Here is a 21,455-nt window from a genome sequence, read left to right as displayed (position 1 = left end):
TGTGTACAAACGGTATATGCGTTCACAGCCCTTTAAAAAATCCGCTTCTGAAAGAGGGCCTTCCCACAACGTGCAGCTTGTGGGGGCTCTATTGACCATGGTTCACGCTGGTCCGTACCAGGTTGGTGAAGGTAGGGAGTACAGATAATGGGAGAACAATATAGCACAACTATTAATTTTTCTGAACTACCCACTGCTGACAACCTAGCTCCAAAGTCGCCTACTGCACCTGCATTGTGCATGGTGTTCATCAATCTAAGCACGAACAAGGCTCAAGCCTGCTTGACTTCCGGAATCTAAGATTAGCTGTATTCGTGGTGATTTGGTCATAGTCAAGTAAGGTTATATTAAATATCGATCAATATGGTTATATTGATTATAGTTGTGTATGCCAGCAATTCAAAAACGTTACAGAAAAGGGTTGGTAGATCGCATCAATTTCCTAACTAACTGTGCTGTGAGGAGACCAGAAGATGGCTGTAGAGCAAGTGGTTTCATGTCTGTGTGGACCTTTAAGCTTCATTTCATTACCATGGGTTCTCAAGGACCTCTTATTGCATCCCACATGCATAAAACCACCTTAAACTGGAATCCCAATGCACGGTCTTCCTGAAAAGGGATCTTGAGACTCAATTAAGCAGTCGTGGATCGATAGATAAATAAATAACATTACTCTTTAGCAAGGTAACAATGAGCTAGAATTTATATCAATCTATTATTATATTTCTCTAAGTGGGACTTTGGTTGTGAAGCCATCCCACCCGTACCCACTGCTCCCCCCCTCCAATTCCCCCCCCACCCCCTTTACTGTCCCCACCCACCATGCACACTCTTCCCCCAACCCTACCACAACCCCTTACTACCCAACTAAGCCAAACCCTGTGTCCACGGTAAGGGGCAGGGCATAAACAGAGGTGGGGCCTAGGGGAAGTGTGGGTCTTAAAAGGAAAGTCACGGAGTGAAAAGAGGAAGAGAACGAGCCTAATCAGGAAGGGGCGGAGCCAGGAGGACGCCACACCCAGAAGGATGTCGCATCTACCTGGACAACACACCCAGAGATCAGTGCATCACATTCGCAGGGACGGCACCCCCGATAGCTGGGCATGACACTGAATGGCACAAACCTGCAGGTTGTGTGGAATGCCGGATCAAACCAGGCTGGCAGGATGTTGGGATGATTTTGCTCCTTGAAGTCGCTGATCTTGAAAATGGAAAGGCTGTCCTCCGTGTACCCATGCATTGTAGGCGAACCTGTGCCATACTCTTCTGAGTATCCATAATAATACACCAGGCGTGGGATGATGTCCGTTGTGAACGCCAAGATGCATGACTGTGGAATTAGCATACGGAGGCACAGCGATAGCGGTCACTTAGCATGCAATGATTTGACCAAGGCTTCTGAACATCTTACCTTGGCAATTACATTAATTTTCACAAATACAATTTGGGGGGTTGCTGCCAGAGTGAAATGGTTACCATATAAGGACTTGCAATCTGGCAGTCGTCAGTTCAGTCTCCTGACACAACAGTTGAAGCAATGGATCATTTTCTTAAATCTCCCCCACCTCTGTCCAATTAGCAATATAAATGGGTTCATCACTGTTTTAGCGCAGGTAATTCCACATCTTACAACATGTCTGGTCATCATGGAAGAGTAGGCCAAATACCGTGTAGAGGGGTTCTCTAGAGCTACCTTTAGTTGAGGCCCTTCTGCCAGCAGTGACATGAGCAAGCAATTGCAAGGCTTTACCTTTTGCGATTTTGGGAGAGAGTGGATAGGAGCGGTGGTGCAGTGATTCGTGCACTGCACTTTGAATTCAGCACACATGCAATTGACTTCCAGCTACGACTAACATCAGTGACGAGTGATACCCGAACCGCTCCTGGTCCCCCACTACACCTCTTCTCAAACCTGCCAGGACCAGAATGGTGAAGTATGGTAAAAAGAACCCACACGGCTAACATGACATGTTATGTCAATCATAAGATGGGATATTGAGCGAGAAAGCGAGCGGACAATCTGGCGACTTACATTGGTGATTACAGAGAGGGTGGCAACGATACTCAGAATGTCGGCCCAGGCTCCAATTCCTCTTGCTCGCGAAACCACAGGCCTCCTCATCTTTGTTACGAGCTTCCACGCGTCGACCCGCACTTCAATGATGTTGTTCAGCAGTGCGAGCAATGGCGCATGTGGAAATGATGCCACGAAGAGAGTGACAAACCCGAATTGGATAACTGGGGTATATTTTGAGAATGGGTAGGGGGGCAAGGATAGGATAATGAGTGAAACAGGATATAGACATACACTCTTAATGCTGTTATGTTGTGATTACTTTAAGCAAACAAAACATGTTTTCAATGCATTGAATGTGTTTTAGTCAAAGGAGACCCCAAAATATGGTCACATTTTCGTGTCATTTGTTCACAAAATTATCGTGTCCATTACATTGGCCACTAAGATGCGATCAGCCACTACCATCTTTAATGCTCAGCTCTGGTTCACCTGGGTTTCTTTTGCACCATTTTCCACCACTAGGTGGCTATAATAACTAGATCACATCCTGTATTGAGGACTCCATTAACCGTACCACACATTTTTAGGCATATGCACTGTGGCTGAAATGCCAACAAATCACAGCAGTTAACCACAGTGGACATGATGCACAAGAGTTTTAAATAAATAGTAAGGGGGAAAAACGTCAATCCAAGCTGACCAATGTAGCTGCATTGGTTAGCAGACAAGAGGAGCAAATATGTGCTCCTATTGTTTCTAAAACTTAACTCCGTACATATGCACATACGCGCATGCTCAAAGACAATTGTGTTACAGTATATCCATAGATTGGTGCCTATGGCCAAATCACCCAGTATGCGTCAGATTTAATCAGATCCCAGAAGTTAAGGAGAGCTGAGCCTGAAAATTGGTTGGATGGGTGACCATGCAATAGTTATTGTGGGGTTGTGAGCAGCAGAGGACAGTGCAGCAAATTACATTGTTGTATTGTACATCTAAGCTCTTACATCTGTGCTCCCTGCCTTCAACAACCCGAAGTGTGGGTAATTTCCCTCCCACAACAATGTCCGACAGATACACAGGGGCCGTACACACGTGCCTATATAATCAAATGATACCCAATTGTGTGTTTTTTTTATAATAAAGTAAAACGCGTTGACTCCGTAGTGTGATCTTCTGAGCTCATTGTACCCATCTCGAGGTATTCATCAAAGAGTCCAAGTGGGCTCTGGGGCTGTAGGTCCAAGTGTTTGCTGGAAGAAGTGTTTGGTAACTGGATAAGACCATCAATGAGAAGCCAGTTTAATCGTGGTTTGGTGACAGAAAACCCAGAGTTTCACGGTTTAACCCAACATCCGAGCAGCACCACATCAGATCTCTAGACTCCTCAGCGCAGGCATACAGATATGGTCAACATATGCGTACATTAACTAATTTGTGAAATTATGAATTACATCCAAATGAAATGTAGTGTGTGCATTACTAGGACGTACCTAAAGGTGCCAGGTTGGATTCATCCACCTTGGGGATGCTCTGCTCCACGCAGCCTCCTGCTTCCGTGCAGTCCATCCTCTTGATGTCCGAATTCTGGCTGTTGCTACTGCTGCAATTGGTGACACTGGTGGTGGTCTTCTTTCTTTTAATGGACTTAGGTCTACTTCGCTTTTCCTTCTTCTTCTGCTGCAAGGTCATCAACACTTTCATGCTCGTAAAAGGATCGAGAGCAGCGTATGGTTTTTTCTCACTGACTGGTGAAGCAGTTTGTTGACGTGGAACTAGGCCAAAGCATTCAAGAAATTTGGATTTCATGTCATTTATCTTAACGCCGCTATCTTTTGTCGAAGTGTAATCATGTTCAGGCTTCGGTCTGTACAAGAACTGTGCGTGAAGACTTTCATGAGTTTTCAGGATTTCAATAGGACTTAAAAATCCGCAGACTGAGCACATCTCATAGGGCGATGGTGGATTCAACACCGCATTGGCAAAACTGCCGTTATTCACCAAACCTGGTGCACCCTTTATCATATAATCCTTTTCATGGGTCTTCATGTGCCTTTTTAATTTTCCTGGCTGATTAAACCTTTGTCCACATATGCCGCACCATTGCTCACGGGTCTCCTTATGCGTTCTTACGTGGGCTTCTAGGCACCATGCCAGTTGGAATTTTTTCCCACAGACGTCACAAGAGATACGTTTTTTTGCTCGTGTAACTCTACCGGATTGAGGTGGGGTTGAGACGGGTGCTGGTGAAGTGCCATCGATGGTGAAGGCAATTCTCCCAGCACCACCATGACTCGCAGCGGAGTTGCTCTCGCACATCTGAAACAAAAGACAAAGGTCACGCGCATGACACCCGTGTCACGAGTGTACTCGCACAGGCATACTTAAGGTGACATAAGATTCATATATACTACAACTCATTATACCAGAACTCCACAATATTGCAGTTCCTATCATGTACGATTTTACCCTCTTATCCACCCAAGTAATATTTTGTTTCTAAACAACAATGACTAACTACCTCCATTTTCCTAATGTTACCCACCAAATAGGTCTTTCTGTATATACACACCAACAATATAATGATTGCACCACACGTTCACTCCACTATTCACAACACTCTGACTCGCAATCTCCATGTAAGATTGTAATATCATTTCTGTATGAGGGCCCGTCAAGAAGTTTTGGGAATGGACACTTTTTTACAAACAACTACGTAAAATAGTTTTCATTAAAAGTACAGGATAGTACTACTAATGGCACTTATAAGGGAACGTCATTATCTCTCATGCTAATTATTACAATGTTAACTAGTTACCCAGGAAAGCTTCATTGCGTCTAAGTACTGCATTTTCAGAAAGGTCCCATTGCATTGAGATGTTTGCGTGAGTGGAACCCAGAGAGACCCCACCTTGCATATTGCGAAATAACACAACTCCACACAGATGGATTCAACCCACAAGCTCAAAGCATTCCCTGTTCAACGAAGTACTCAGTGTAATGTTTAATATAATTTATTTGGTAATATACAGTATCGTAATTGTATAGTGAATCTACAGCAGTGAGGTATACAGTAGGGTTGGTAAAATAATACATAGTGTAATATTACAAGTCTAATATTATTATAATCTAACGTATAGGGTAGTGTATAGTAACGCAGTGTATAATTCAATGTTGGGGTCTGTCTATGGCAGTTTATAATAAAAAATATTATTTGGAGGCATATTATAATATTATTTGCGACATAGAAGTGTAATGTATAATAACTTATTGTTAGTAGCTCAGCTTAGTGGAGAATATATTGAATACATTGATTATATTGATGTATATTCTTAGTTTTTTCGGTAAAGTCACGTTGAAGAGAAACAAGCAAAATAATATAATATATAAAACAATAAAAATTATCACGACGTTTTGACCATAACTCAAACGGTCATCTTCACACCTGTCATCTTCACACCTGAAGATGACCGTTTGAGTTATGGTCGAAACGTCGTGAGAATTTTTATTGTTTTATATATATTATATTATTTTGTTTGTTTCTCTTCAACGTGACTTTACCGAAAAAACTAAGAATATGAATTACTGCAGTCACGAAAGCTTTAAATGAAAATTTATATTGATGTAGTTTATATTTAGTTCTTTCACATCGGTTTATTGTATGATAGTTGGGTAGTTGCAGTTCTTTAGCGTCAATATACTAAATGCCTCTGTTGATATGTAAACTCTGACTTTAACATAGCTACTTCTGTCACCAGTTACATGCTAATTCCTCACATTAACATCATGCTAATCTCCCAGTTACATGCTAATTTCTGACTTTAACATCCTGCTAATCTATCACATTAACACAGCTACTTCAATGCTAAATTCTTCTGTTGATATGTAAACTCCTTTGTCAAGGAGCTCTGCTCCTCCCACCCAGCTTAAAATACTCTGCCAAGCTTAGCAGTGTTCATTGGAGCGCTGTCTTTCCGACAGTTTTGTTTCTTCACCTGAGGAAGGCTACTTGTGTTGTGGCCAAAACGTCGTGAGAATTTTATTATGTTTTGATTTTATTATGTTATTATTTCCCTTCTACGTGACTTTACCGAAAGAACCAAGAAGATGAATCCCTGCAGTCACGAAAGCTTTAAATCGAAATTTATTCAAATCAAGTTGTTTTATTTTTACCACAGTACTTTATGGAATCCTCAAGAATTAATGCATTTTTTATAAGTATTAAACTATACTTGAAGATGTGTGAGAATGTAATTCTGCAGATGCAAGCACAGGCAAACTCGTATCTGCATATGCAAGTTTTTGGGCCTCCTCACTTCACCAAACCCGCATTGACCGGCATGGTGAAGTATGGTTAAACAACTCCCACGAACGACATGGTGTGGGGGAGGCCTCTATCAAAACGCTGGATCGACAAAGGGCTGATACATGTCACGACATTGTACGTTAAGACCGTTCTCTCGTCAGCACAAGCCGTCTATGTGGACAATAGAGGGCACGACACACGTGTACACGATGTTTGTGTGCGTATATTCAGCGTGTGTATCACGTAATAATTATATAAGGTCGCGATTATGCTCAAAACGAACCAAATGTATAACATCACGAATAACTTTGGAGGTCTCCAGAGCCTGAACAATTTTTGAAGTAGACACTGACCCTTGTCACGAGTTCTTATGAACTATAAACTAAACTATAAACTATTTATATTTACCAGGTAAGGCCCACTGAGCTATATAACTCTTATCAGAAGCGACCTGGACACAAATGATAGCTCAACAAAAGTGGCTTATCATGTGGACATTTATAGCAGCCAAGTACTCTGAACTCACGTTTCTAAATGTGGAGGGGAAAACCGAAGGACCAGGAGAAGAATCTACGCGACCACAGGGGAAAAAAATAAACAAATACAGAGCAGGCGTCAGGGTCTGGATGGAACCTCCACGCTGCTGTAGGCCTGGCGAGGTAGTTAACATCTCGACACCGCGGCGCCCCTTATTAAAAGCTTAGCCATGTCTAGCAAGGTTATTGACTCATTTCACTCGACTCACGGCACCACGAGTAATGTATTAAACAAATAAAACAACAATAAAGTAGAGAGGCGCTACTTACATTTAACAATGTTGTTGTTAACTTTAAAAGGAGCGCGCTTCTCTCTGGCTTGCAGTCTGGTGATTGCGGTCTCCTTTGCGATTGGTCAGCGCAGGCGTCACCCAGGGTGACACTCCACGTCCCCTTTGTTATTGCACGCCCCCACGTAGGCTCGAGACTCCTCCTCCCACTTCCTGGATAAGCCACGCCTGTCGCGGCTGTGCCCCGCCCACTGTCGTGCAAGCCACGCCCCCGCGGATTGGGCCAAGCTCACCCCACGGTGAAAGCCCCACATCCACAATCGGAATCTTTATTTACAGGCAGTCCTCGACTTACGAACGCCCAAATTACAAACAGCCGCCCTTCAGAACCAACTGGCATGAAATATAAATTATTTTATATCGCCTGAAAACGCGAACTCGCGCTTGTGAGTGAGTGCGCGTGAGTGTGAGGAGGGGGCACAGGTGGTGCATCAGCCAGTCATCTCAGTCATCTCAGTCAGTCGACCAGTGGCACCCTTGGGTCTGCCCCGTGACCTCATGCCAGCGGGCGTTCGACACTTGACGTGGCCTCAAGGTGCACATGGCCTGGCACAAGCGTCGTGGTGACGTCACCGACACTTAGTGGCGAATGGCGGTTGTTGTTGTGAGACAGTGAGAGGGTGTGAGGTCGACTCAGCCTCAGATGAGTTCCTGGTGCGGTGTGGAGTGAACATCGCTACTGGGGGAGACAAAGGCGACCGTGGAGGCGAATCCTCCAGGTGCTCACCGACACACTCACCATGCAACTCACCAACATCACCAACCCAATCACCTCTCAAATCACACCTGGCAGCATCTGCACGCCACGTTGGTGGCCGGCAGGTGGCAGCATCTACACGCCGTATTCTTGGTTATGTCGGTAATGTCACGTCGATATAAAATACAAATAATTAAATAAAATTGAAAATAATAAAAGCTTTTATTATTATTTTCAAAATAATAAAAGCTTTTATTATTTTCAATTTATCATTTGTATTTTGAAATTTAAAATAATTAAAAATTTTTTTTTTAATTAAATTCGATTATTTTATTTTCAAATCTACGTGACTTTACCGAAAGAACCGAGAATATTTTTCGATTTAAAGCTTTCGTGACTGCAAGGATTCATCTTCTTTGGTTCTTTCGGTAAAGTCACATAGAATGAGAATAAAATAATAAATTGATAAAATAAAATAACAATAAAATTCTCACGACGTTTCAGCCACAACACAAGCGCCTTCAGCAGGTGAAGGGACGAGACTGTCTGGAGAACAGCGCTGGAGCGAACAAAGCCAAGCTCAGATCACGACCTTTAAGCTGTGTGAGAAGAAACAGAGCGCCTTGACAAAGGAATTATCATAGAATTTAGCATTGAAATAGCTGAGTGATTAGCTTGTGACTGGTCACAGAAATGGCTATGTTAAAGTCAAAGCCTACACATCTGAGCTATTAACAGTAACTGGGTATACACTACACTAAATAATGAATACTATATACAACATGGAGTATAACAGCGCCTCGCAGCTGTCTCTCTACCCCTCCTCTGTTCCGACCATGGATGAACTCGTCCGTCTGAACAGGGCTCGTAGCTGTCCGTGGTGCTAAAGTTAACGGTAAGAATCCACCAATTTTTTCGCCATATAGCATTGTGATATATAACGACTTATTGTGTGGTAGCTTAGCTGATTGGAGAATATATAGAGTTTATTGATAACATTGAGGTAATTTATATTTTAGTTTTTATTGGTTTAATATGTAGTATTCATTATGTAGTGTAGTGTATACCCAGTTACTGTGAATAGCTAAGATGTGTAGTCTTTGACTTTAACATAGCCATTTCTGTGACCAGTCACAAGCTAATCACTCAGTTATTTCAATGCTAAATTCTCCTAGTTATTTCAATGCTAAATTCTCCTGTTTGATTTGTACTAGGTGCCTCTGTGAATGTGTATGCTTTGACTTTAACATAGCTATTTCTGTGACCAGTCACAAGCTAATCACTCAGCTATTTCAATGCTAAATTCTATGATAATTCCTTTGTCAAGGGGTGCCTCTGTGGATGTGTATGCTTTGACTTTAACATAGCCATTTCTGTGACCAGTCACAAGCTAATCACTCAGCTATTTCAATGCTAAATTCTATGATAATTCCTTTGTCAAGGTGCTCTGTTTCTTCTCACACAGCTTAAAGGTCGCGATCTGAGCTTGGCTTTGTTCGCTCCACGCTGTCCTCCAGACAGTCTCGTCCCTTCACCTGATGAAGGCCGCTTGTGTTGTGGCCGAAACGTCGTGATAATGTTATTGTGTCATTTTATTTTATCAATTTATTATTTTATTCTCATTCTACGTGACTTTACCGAAAGAACCAAGATTATGGCGTGTAGATGCTGCCATCTAAACGGCCACCAACGTGGCGTGTAGATTCTGCCAATTGAAAAATGAAAATAATAAATTGAAAATAATAAGCAAAAATCCAGATTCATATTCTTGGTTCTTTCGGTAAAGTCATGTAGATTTAAAAATAATCAAATAAATTTAAAACAAAATAAATCGGAAATAATAAAAGCTTTTATTATTTTCAATTTATGACTTTTATTTGTAATTTTTAAATTGGCAGAATCTACACGCCACCTTGGTGGCCGGCAGATGGCAGCATTTACACGCCGTATTCTTGGTTCTTCGGTAAAGTCACGTAGATTTGAAAATAAAAATGTAAGAATTAAATGAAAAATCATGAATTGTTATTATTAAATTTTGATTTAAAGCTTTCGTGACTGCAGGGATTCATATTATTGGTTCTTTCAGTAAAGTCAAGTAGAAGGGAAACAATAAAATAATAAAAATATTTTAAAAAATATTGTTAAAAATTTTACTTTTCTTTTATTATTTATATTTTCTATCTACGTGACTTTACCCAAAGAACCAAGAAAATGGCGTGTAGATTCTGCCAATTTAAAAATACAAAAAAATAAATGGAAAATAATAAAAGCTTTTATTATTGTCAATTTATTATTTTAAAATAAAAATTTTGTTTCATTTTTTTATCTCTGTGACTTTACCGAAAGAACCAAGAATATGAATGTGGGTTTTTTGCTTTAATTATTTTCAATTTCACACTTTTTATTTGATTTGATTTTTTTCTATCAACGTGACTTTACCGATAGAACCATGAATATGGCGTGTAGATGCTGCCAATTTAAAAATTAGAATAGATTGAAAATAATAATCAAAAATCCAGATTCATATTCTTGGTTCTTTCGGTAAAGCCATGTAGGTTGAAAATAAAAATAATAAAATTAAATAAAAAATACAAAAAATAAATGGAAAATAATGAAAGCTTTATTATTTTCAATTTATTTTAATTTGTAATTTTTTTAAATTGGCAGAATCTACACGCCATATTCTTGGTTCTTTTGGTAAAGTAACGTAGATTTGAAAATGAAAATAATAGAATTAAATGAAAAAATACTAAATCATGAATTGTTAGTTTTTTACTTTTCTTTATTATTTATATTTTACCCAAAGAACCAAGAATATGGCGTGTAGATTCTGCCACCTGCCAACGTTGGTGGCCACCAGATGGCAGCATCTACACGCCAGATTATTGCTTCCTTCGGTAAAGTTATAATAAAATTAAAATAATAAATTGAAAATAATAAAAGCTTTTCTTATTTTCAATTTATTATAAAATAATAAAAGCTTTTCTTACTTTCAATTTATTATTTGTATTTAATTTTTTTATATTTTAAAATTTCAAGTAATAAATTGAAAATAATAAAAGCTTTTATTAGTTTCAATATATAATTTATATTTTTCAATTGAATTGAATTATTTTTATTTTCAAATCTACGTGACTTTACCTGAAGAACCAAGAATATGGCGTGTAGATTCTGCCAATTTAAAAAATTAAACAATAAAATTAAAATAATAAAAGCTTTTATTAGTTTCAATATATAATTTATATTTTTGAATTAAATTGAATTATTTTTATTTCAAATCTACTTTACTTTACCTGAAGAATCAAGAATATGGCGTGTAGATTCTGCCAATTTAAAAAATTAAATAATAAATTGAAAATAATAAAAGCTTTCATTATTTAAAATTTATTTTTTCTATTTTTAATTAAAAAAAATAAATTTTATGTTATTATTTTAGTTTTATTTCTATCTACGTGACTTTACCGAAGCAACCAAGAATATGAATCTGGGTTTTTGATTATTATTTTCAATTTCTTATTTTTATTAGTAACTTTTTAATTTGGCAGAACCTACACGCCACGTTGGTGGCCGGCAGGTGGCAGCAAAATAAAAATAATAAAATAATAAATTGTAAATAATCAAAGCTTTTATTATTTTAAATTTATTCTTTGTATTTCTTTTCATAACAAATAGAAATTTTATTATAATAAAAGCTTTAAGTATAGCTTTTATTATAATATTAATATAATATTACAATCAAAGTTTTTATTAAAATAAAAGCTTTTATTATTTTAGGATTCTCCTCCACGGCGGCCTTTGTCTCCCCCAGTAGCGATGTTTACGACACACTGCACCAGGTACTCATCTGAGGCTGAGTCGACCTCACACTCTCTTACTGTCTCAAAACAACCGCAATTCGCCACTAAGTGGTGGTGACGTCACCACGACGCTTGTGCCAGGCCATGTGCACCTTGAGGCCACGTGAAGTGTCGATCGCCGGCTGGCAGGAGGTCACGGGGCAGACCCAGGTGCCAATGGTCGACTGACTGACATATTTTAGGATTCTCCTCCACGGCGGCCTTTGTCTCCCCCAGTAGCGATGTTTACGACACACTGCACCAGGTACTCATCTGAGGCTGAGTCGACCTCACACTCTCTTACTGTCTCAAAACAACCGCAATTCGCCACTAAGTGGTGGTGACGTCACCACGACGCTTGTGCCAGGCCATGTGCACCTTGAGGCCACGTGAAGTGTCGATCGCCGGCTGGCAGGAGGTCACGGGGCAGACCCAGGTGCCAATGGTCGACTGACTGACATGACTGAGATGACTGGCTGATGCACCACCTGTGCCCCCTACTGTGCCAACTTGCTGAGCTTTAGCCACCCGACGCTCCGCTCGTTTTTCTGAGCGTCGCTCCTCCGCCCTCCGTTGTTGTTGGAGGGCGACTGCCTCCAACTGCCCAGTAGCGTCCTTCACAAGCCTCCTCCACAGAGGCTGATCTTGACACCGCTGGTACCAGTCATCGGCAAGTCCACTCAGCTCCACATCCTCCTGTACCACATCACTCCATCTCTTCTCAAGTCCGTGCCACGCCCGTTTAGCTCCATCAATCCGGCCGAACAAAAGCTGTTTGGGCATGCGGTGATTGGGCATGCGGGCTACATGCCCAGCCAACACAGCCTTGCCTGCTGGAGGAGCTCGCCGATGGGACTTTGTCCAGATCTTTCGAGAATTTGTGAGCTCCTCACACAATCCAGCCTGGTTAAACCTAGGATTGATCGTAGGCAGGCCAGCCTAAATGTTTCTAACCGGTGAAGATGCTGCATTAGGGGGGTCCACGTTTCGCAAGCGTAGAGGGAGGGAATGACTGTGGCCGAGAAGACCCGAAGCTTCATGTGGAGCGACAGACCAGGTAGCTTCCACACGTTACACAACCGATGAAAAGATAATGCCGCTCGACTAATTCGGAGTGAGACCTCTGTTGTTAAACCGGAGCCGATCATGAGCACACTGCCCAGGTATGGGAAACTCTCCACTCTCTTCCCAACTGCCCCATCACCGATTGGGAGTTGTGGGGGTGGAGTGCCCGATGGCACAAAATACCCAGGCAGGTGCTTCGTTTTGGTGGGGCTGATGGTAAGGCCCCACCTCTTAGTGGCACACTCCAGTTTCAGCAGCAGCGCCTCCAACTCTTCCTCTGAATGAGCAGTAATTACCAGGTCGTCGGCATACATAATGTGGTTGACCAATAGGGAGCCATCCCTTGACCGCACCCGGGCATCGATCAGCCTCCCATTATATCTGTACCAGACGTAAATTGCTCTGGTACAGCTACTGAAGGCTTCACGAACTATGTGGTCGAAATAGATGTTAAATAATGTTGGAGCCAGAGGACATCCCTGTCGCAGGGAATGGCTCTGACTCCCGGCTACGTAGTTTTACCCGGGCCTGCTCACCATCATGAAGGTCCTTAATGAGTGTGAGCAGAGGGTCAGGGACTCTGAAAGCACGAAGAAAAACCCAGAGCCCAGGCCTACTGATGGTATCATAGGCCTTGACCAGGTCAATAAAGCAGAGATGTAGGTCTTGTTGGAATTCCCTCCACCTCTGCTGTAGCAGACGGACAGAAAATATGACATCTGTGCAGGACCGCCCTTTCCTGAAACCGCATTGGGGCTCCGCAAGCCTCTGCTCAGCGTACCTAGGAAGGCGATGTTGAATAATCCTTGCCAGGACCTTTCCCGGCACACTGAGTGAGATGCCCCTGTAGTTGTTACAGTCTGTGCGGTCCCCCTTCATAAAGAGGGGGACCACCAGGGCATCCTTCCAATCCTGCGGAACCCATCCAGTGGCCCAGACTGTTGTTATGATGTCATGTAGGTCAGTCTACGCACAAACGCAACCCTCCCTCAGCATTTCGCTTGGGAGATCATCTCTGCTCGGTGCCTTTCCTGGTCTCAGACTCTGGATCGCCCTCAGTACTTCCTCAATGGATGGTACCTCAGCCAGCCACTCACAGGGGGTGACTTCCTCCTCTAATATTTGAGGCACCGCATCCTCAGCAGCGTCATCCCCACTTTGTCCCATGATGTTTTCCAGGCTGAGGGATTCCCCCTCCCCCAGGACCTCACAGAAATGCTCAGCAAATCTGCAAACCTGTCCCTGGGGGTCGGAGATTGGATCACCCTTCGTTCCCCTAATGGTGGTGTAGTGGGTATAAATTGACGAATAAACTTCTGATGAGGCAACACGATATTTATTGTCTTCCTTACAAGTCTCTAACACAAAGGGTATATCGGTCCCTTTACCTGATACCTGGGGAGGTATGGCCTCCGGATTATGCGGGCCCTATCACTAGGTACCCCGTTACCCTTCGTGTTCCGGCTGGGACCCTAGGAGAGGCTATTTGACCTGACCGTACCCGGTCCGTGGGTCCTGACCACTGGCCTCACTGAGCTCCAGCCCTTAGAAGGACAACGGAGCTTTGGGTCCAGAGTCCTATCTTCAGCCCAGGTCTTCGTTCGTCAGCTTGCAGATGACTGAGCCAGACCTCTGAGAGGTCCGGCTTATGGTTCGTGGCTTGCTCCGCCCTAGCCACGCTTCCCTTCTAGAACGTTCTGGAAGGTGACATCATCCCCCGGTTCCCTCCTCCCGGGGCCCCGGGGAATGTGTCCCAGGATCCGTTTGCTAGGGTTTGTCGTTGGCCCCTTTTTGGGCCATGGACATTAGCCCTGGCGTGATAGCGCTTCCGCCCCCTATTGACGATAAGGGGAAGCTACCAGCCCACAGAGTGGTGAGTGACGATTACCCCTACAATGGTAATAGGTGTGGCGCTGTAGGTTACTTTTTTGATGGAGTTAAATAGGGATTTGTGATCGCGGGCAATTGAGGCAGACTACATCTCCTCAGCAACCCGCGACCACCACCCATCCTTGCAGCGCCTCACAGCTCTCCGAACCTCCGAGCGAAGGCTGCGGTAAGCCTCCTCATTCTCTGACGTGGGATGCTGTAGACGATTAGAGTGGGCCTGTCGCTTTTTCTCAACAATCCTGAACACCTCCTCTGTCAGCCAGGGTCTCTGGGGAGGTCTGGACCGCGTACACAAAGCAGCCATTGCAGCTGCATGAGTCACAGACCTAAACCTCGCCCATTTACCCTCGACATCAGGAGGAGTGGGGGACGATGCTGTCTCACTCACACTCACTCACAGCGCGAGGCCGACTCATTACATCTCGCGGAGGATCGCGCTGCTGAACGAAAAAATTTCCGCGGTTTCAGTTTGCAAGCGCGAGTTCGCGTTTTAAGGCGATGGGGGCCGTCCATAAATGACGTCACACACCTGGGGAGGGGGGGTCAGACATTTGTGACGAGGGGGGGGGGGTTTGAGAAATGTGACGTCACGTCAAAATGCGCAACTTTAAATATAGACAACATGTTCTATTTAGTTAAATAAAACTTTTTAATAAATGTTTTCTCCTACAACATCAGAGTGCAGCGCCACATTAAATACAATGACAATAGTTTAAAGCGATTTGGAACATGTTTTATTTTCAAAATGAAAATATGGTTGGGGGGGGGGCAGAGCTTTGTGACGTCATATTTGAGGGGGGGGGGTCTGACTTTTTGTGACGCCGTGTGACGAGGGGGGGGGGGGTCAAAAATCGCGTGGCGTCATTTATGGTCGTGATATATTATTTTTTATTTTATTTTTCCTACCTACGTGACTTTACCGAAAGAACCAAAGAGTACTTAGTTGGGTGGATAAGGAGTGAAATAGTAGATGATAGGATCTGCACTATTGAGGAGTTCTGTTATAATGAATCTGTTGTAATGAATCTTACGTCACCTTAAGTATGCCTTTGTGAGTGCACTCGTGACACGGGTGTCATGCGCGTGACCTTTGTCTTTTGTTTCAGATGTGCGAGAGCAACTCCGCTGCGAGTCATGGTGGTGCTGGGAGAATTGCCTTTACCATCGATGGCACTTCACCAGCACCCGTCTCGACCCCACCTCAATCCGGTAGAGTTACAAGAGCGAAAAAACTCATCTCTTGTGACGTCTGTGGGAAAAAATTCCAACTGGCGTGGTGCCTAGAAGCCCACGTAAGAACGCACAAGGAGACCCGTGAGCAATGGTGCGGCTTATGTGGACGAAGCTTTGATCAGCCATGAAAATTCAAAAGGCATATGAAGACCCACGAAAAGGATTACATGATAAAGGGTGCAGCAGGCTTGGTGAACAACGGCAGTTTTGCCAATGCGGTGTTGAATCCGATAGTCACTAGAATCCGATAGAGTCACTAGAGTGAGAAAACGAATCTCTTGCGACGTCTGCAGGAAAACATTCCAACTGGCATGGTGCCTAGAGTCCCACATGAGAATGCACAAGACCGGTGGTCAAAGCTGCAACATCTGCGATCAAAGCTTTGATCAGCCCTACAAACTCAGAAGGCATATGGAGACCCACGGAAAGAACTCAAGGGGCGCACGTGGCATGGTGAATGACGGCAATTTTGTCAATGCGGTGGTGAAGGTGTGTCAGAGCTACTCGGCTGCGAGTCATGGTGCTGGAAGAATTGCCTTTGCCATGGATGGCACCAGCAACAGCAGCAGCAGCTTGTCGAGTCCTGGTGGTGAGGAGGCAGAGTTGCAGACAATGCCACCTTCTGCAAAGGGCGCACCTGCGTGCAACGAAGTTATTGCTATCACAGCGACCGCGCATGGAACGAAGGCGCCTGCTGGGAAACGCCACGCCTGACCAGCGCCCATCTCGACTCCACCTCACTCCCATAGTCACTAGAGTGAGAAAACAAATGTCTTGCCAAGTCTGTGGGAAAGCATTCCAACTGCCATCATGCCTAGAGTCCCACATGAGAACGGATAAAGAGACCCCTGACCAATGGCATCTGCGGTCGAAACTTTGATTAGCCAGGCAAATTCAGAAGGCATATGGAAACCTACGAAAAGGACTATTGGGTATTTATTTGCTGTTCTATTACTGAAGCTATCAACAGAAGATGTGTACCGGATTAATTGCACTTGTGGCAAATTCTATGTAGGGCAAACAGGATGAATGATCAGCACGAGACTAAAAGAACACCACAGAAATATGAAATGCTCACAAATACAACTGTCAGCAGTAGCAGAACACGCGTGCCCACAAAGACACTCAATTGATTTTGATAATGGTGAAGTTCTGTGCAAAATTAGTTACTACTGGCCAAGACTAATTACAGAATCTATCGAAATAAAAATAAATAAAAATAATTGTAATCGTTTGGATAGCTACCGACTTAGTTTCTGCATGGAAGAGAATCATCAAATTACCGTTTGTACGGCTATTTTAGTACACACAATGGACACTAAGTACAAGATCAATGGGCTAGGATAATGTGCATGTATAATGTACGTTGATTCATTAATCCCCCCCCCCTACTTTGCGCTCAAAGAGCGCACAAGTGTTGTCATCACATCTACGCCTCTATACAAGGAATGAAACAGGTGGACTTCTCCCAAATATTGCTGTTGCCTGATGAAGCTAGTTGTAATTACTGAAACGTCGTACTCCGATGGTAAATGTGGTGGCTTGGCTCTCCAACACACCACACACCGGTGTGCTGTACTAGTGATGAATTGGCATGTTCTGTTTACGTGACAACCCTTACTAGTTGGCTGTCGGGTGGTGGCGGGTTTAACGACACATTTATATTGTAATAGGTTTTTACCCTTTTATATGGCACCAAAACTGACACCTTTATACAAGGGATCATGTTTGCAATAACCACAAGACAAGCAATCAAAATGCAAACAAAAAGAGACAACTCTGATAGTAATATACATTGTCCTTGAAGTTGATTGGTCCACACCCGAGACGGCTTTTCTTAGAGCCTAGTCTCCACTGGTGTCGGACCAGATGATGCAAACATGATCCCTTGTATAAAGGTGTCAGTTTTGGTGCCAGATAAAACGGTAAAAACCTATTACTATATCTTGCTACTGGCAAAGGAGGTCTCATAATGACACATTTACATATTTACGCGATCCAACCCATAAAACCTGTATTATGGATATTTGTCGCGAAAGCCTACGTGTTAAACTGCCATGTATTTTTACGTCTATTGCTGTATTTTCTTACGTGCAATATATTTAATAAACCATCCTAATTTATTATATTTTTGTTTGTAGTTATATCATTGTTGCGCGTGCGGTGTGGTCAGTGGATATTGTTCAGTGGATCAAACCGAGACAAATATTTTTGCAGCAGCTGTAGCTGCACATTGCAACAGCGCATTCCGAATGGTGTAGAACGCATCGCCCATAATCTGTATCTGTGTGCAAACACCAGGTATGGTTGGTAAGAAACACGTTTGGTTTTAAATGAATAGAACTCGAGCTTCAGCCATATTGTTCATTATAGACCCCACTTTGTAAGAATTAATCATGCAAACCTTGCGCCTGATTCATTTGAGTCGCTGTGCTCATGAGCAACAGGGCATTTGTGGCAAGGTGTTAATGTACCACAGATTAGCACGGTTGGATACGCACACTGCGAAAAAAGTTCAACACATATTCTTTGGGTCTTCCCGTAAAGTCACGTAGATAGAACAATAAAATAATAAAAATAAAGTGAATAAAAAAGTAAAATATATCACGACGTTTCGATCACAACACAAGCAATCGTCATCAGGAGAAAAATGAAGACGATTGCTTGTGTTGCGATCGAAACGTCGTGATAATTTTATTATTATTTCGTATTAACTTTATTTTTATTAGTTTATTGTTCTATATACGTGACTTTACCGAAAGACCCAAAAAATATGAATTCCTGCAGTCACGAAAGCTTCAAGTCAAGATTCAAGTTCAACACACATTCATACATTTTGGAAAGCAAGTATCCTTGCACGTACAATGCACTGGACCGCATGTTCGTGTTAAGTGAGTCAGGGGCTTTGTCACTGCCTACCCCATGATATAAATAATCTCAGAGAATTCAATTGCAAGTGTGCAATCTCCCTTCCGGTGGACATCGAGGATGAGTCATACCCTGGCTTGCCAGGAGGCAGTGGAACACAACTGTGGAATCTGTTCCATCTGCACGGGATAGAACGTTGCCCCCTTGCTCACATTCGTTCGTTTTCTGCGAGTGTACTGGTTTCCCCCCACATGTAAACACTCAGTAAGTGGCTGCAAATATCGGAATGTAAAGAGAACCGCAGAGCTTGGGCGATTGTTGGGAGTGCCGGCTCACCGCCTGGCTGCTGTCTCCCCGCTCGTCTGTGGGAGACATATAGAGGTACTGAATTAGATTTATATTCTCTACATAAGATGATTCCTATCTACACAAAGCACTCACCGCGTGGAGTACAGCAAGTGAAATTCCACGAAATAAAAAATAAACGTACATGACCATAACAGAAGCCAATGGGTACAGCTGTGCATACACGTACACACATATACACGATTCCTACTGATGGTTGGAACGATTCACCACTGCCGGAGAGTCAAGGAATTGTCATGATTCAGGATCATGAATGCAAACTGTCCCCGTTCTCAAACCTGAGTACGATTTAAAAGGTCAATGAACGCCTTTGTCGGAAGCAATTACTTCCCCATGTCACTGCGATGGGCAGATTCATGCCGTTGAGTCGGCTTACACATTGTCAGTAGACCCCCCATACACAAGCGTACGCATTTGGGTTAACCCCTCCTCCCCCCTCCATGCATACATACTAAAATTCATACTAACAGCTACACCACCACTCCCCACACGAGACGAGCACGTGACTCGGTGTAAATGGAGCCGGAGCGCGAATAAACGTGCCGATGCCTCAAGTACAGTTGCCACCATTTCCACGACAGAGAAAACCCAGGCACATTTCTCAGCGAGCCCAGGTCTATTGTTAAAACTGTGCTGTTCACGGTGATAAAATTCAACCACAGCTATACCCGGGGTACCAGATTTTGGCCCAAATCAATTCCTGCTGCCACCCGAACACTGTCCGGGGGTCAAACGCGGACAGGTGGCAGCCCCAGTCGCGAGGCCACATCTGCGCCGACTCACGGTAAACGTATGCAGGGCCAGCAGGAAGAGCCCCGGGATCTCGGAGCGCAGCCACTGGTTCCACGCGCTGTCTCGGTCCACGTCCTCGCGTGACGACGACACTTCAAAATCACCTGACCGGAAGGAGGGGGGTGGGAAGGAGAGTAAGAAGGTACGAAGGGGGACCTTCTAACTCTTTCACAGCGACGTGTTCTTCGCGTGCGTCACCCTGCAGCCAACCTCTCTGCTCTCGTGTGTGAACGTGGGTCAGTTTGGTTTAATCGTTCAGAATGAATGGGGCATGACCCTGGCCCTTGTGCAATTTATTATTTTCCATGAGATAATACCAAACACATCATTCATGTGTGTGTGTGTGGCCTGCAAGCAAAACCTACATGCTCTCGAGTCATATATCGGGAGCAGTCACAGGTGGGAAAGCATTGCCGAATTCCTAGAAAGGCTCAGCTCTCTCCAACTTATGTTGAAAGCGTTTATGCATTAATTCTGCCCGTACCTCTTTGTGCCTGTGTAGTGGGCAGGCAAGTGTGGTGGAGCAGCAGGTCCAGCACACGGGGTGTCCAGCAGAGGAGAGGAACTCCCCGTGGCCGTGGCCGGGGAAGCAGAGGTCGGCGGCGCTGGGAGCGGCGTCAGTTGCGCGGCGTCTGTGGGAGAAGGCACAGGCCTCTGCTGAAGATTATCATCCGCAGACACATCACACGGCTTGCCAGACACGTCACACACTCGGCCCTGTGATTGTGGAGGTGAGACAGGTTCGCGCGTGGCAACGAATGGCTTGTCGCTGGACAAACATCGACGGCAACATCGGGAGAACGCGGCACGAACTCGTGCAGAGTTTCTGGCACCGTATGAATTTACACTCCTTGTAGGTATGTACGTTGAACCTCTTTCACGCCGTACGTCAGCCAGCCGTGCTAATCGGAGGTGCAGATGGATGCAAATGAAGGACGTGGAGCAGAGGTTTCAAAATGAAAAAAAATTGGTACAGAAATTACACAAGTCCAGGGGACGTCACCAAGGCCGTGTTATCCCAGACTCTGACAGAGCACAAAGGAAGATTGGCAATGACAAAAAATGGCTTCATAACTATCATTGTCAGGTGGCACACTTGCATCTTCAGTCTTCAGTCGGCGTCAGTAATTTAAGAATGCACGCATGATGCGTGACACCAACTAAAATGGCATCGATGCTGACTAATCACATCCTCTCCAAGATGTAGAACTCAAGAGACGAGGATAGCCTCTTCCAAACAGGACTACCCTTGACAATTGAGTTGTCGCCTGGGTAAAAATAAAATGAACTAGGAGATTTCAACTTGGAAATCCAAACCATCGCACCAACAGTAATGGACGGAATCCTATAAGAGGCGCACACTGCAGGAGCTTCAGGTGGACTCTGGTACCTGCTTTAACGTCTGTGTGAGAAGCATCTTCTCTCACTGAAATTCAAACAAAGTTGACAGTTAGACAGGACATGTTTTAAAACATCCGCAGTAAAATTCAAGTATGTATACCATTAAAGCAAACTATTTTTTATTTACCAGGTAAGGCCCATTGAGAGCTATATAGCTC

Source organism: Petromyzon marinus, chromosome 25 (assembly GCF_048934315.1).
Source record: "Petromyzon marinus isolate PM22_M1 ecotype Great Lakes invasive population chromosome 25, UKy_Petmar_22M1.pri1.0, whole genome shotgun sequence".
NCBI lineage: Eukaryota > Metazoa > Chordata > Hyperoartia > Petromyzontiformes > Petromyzontidae > Petromyzon > Petromyzon marinus.
This window is presented reverse-complemented; position numbering follows the sequence as displayed.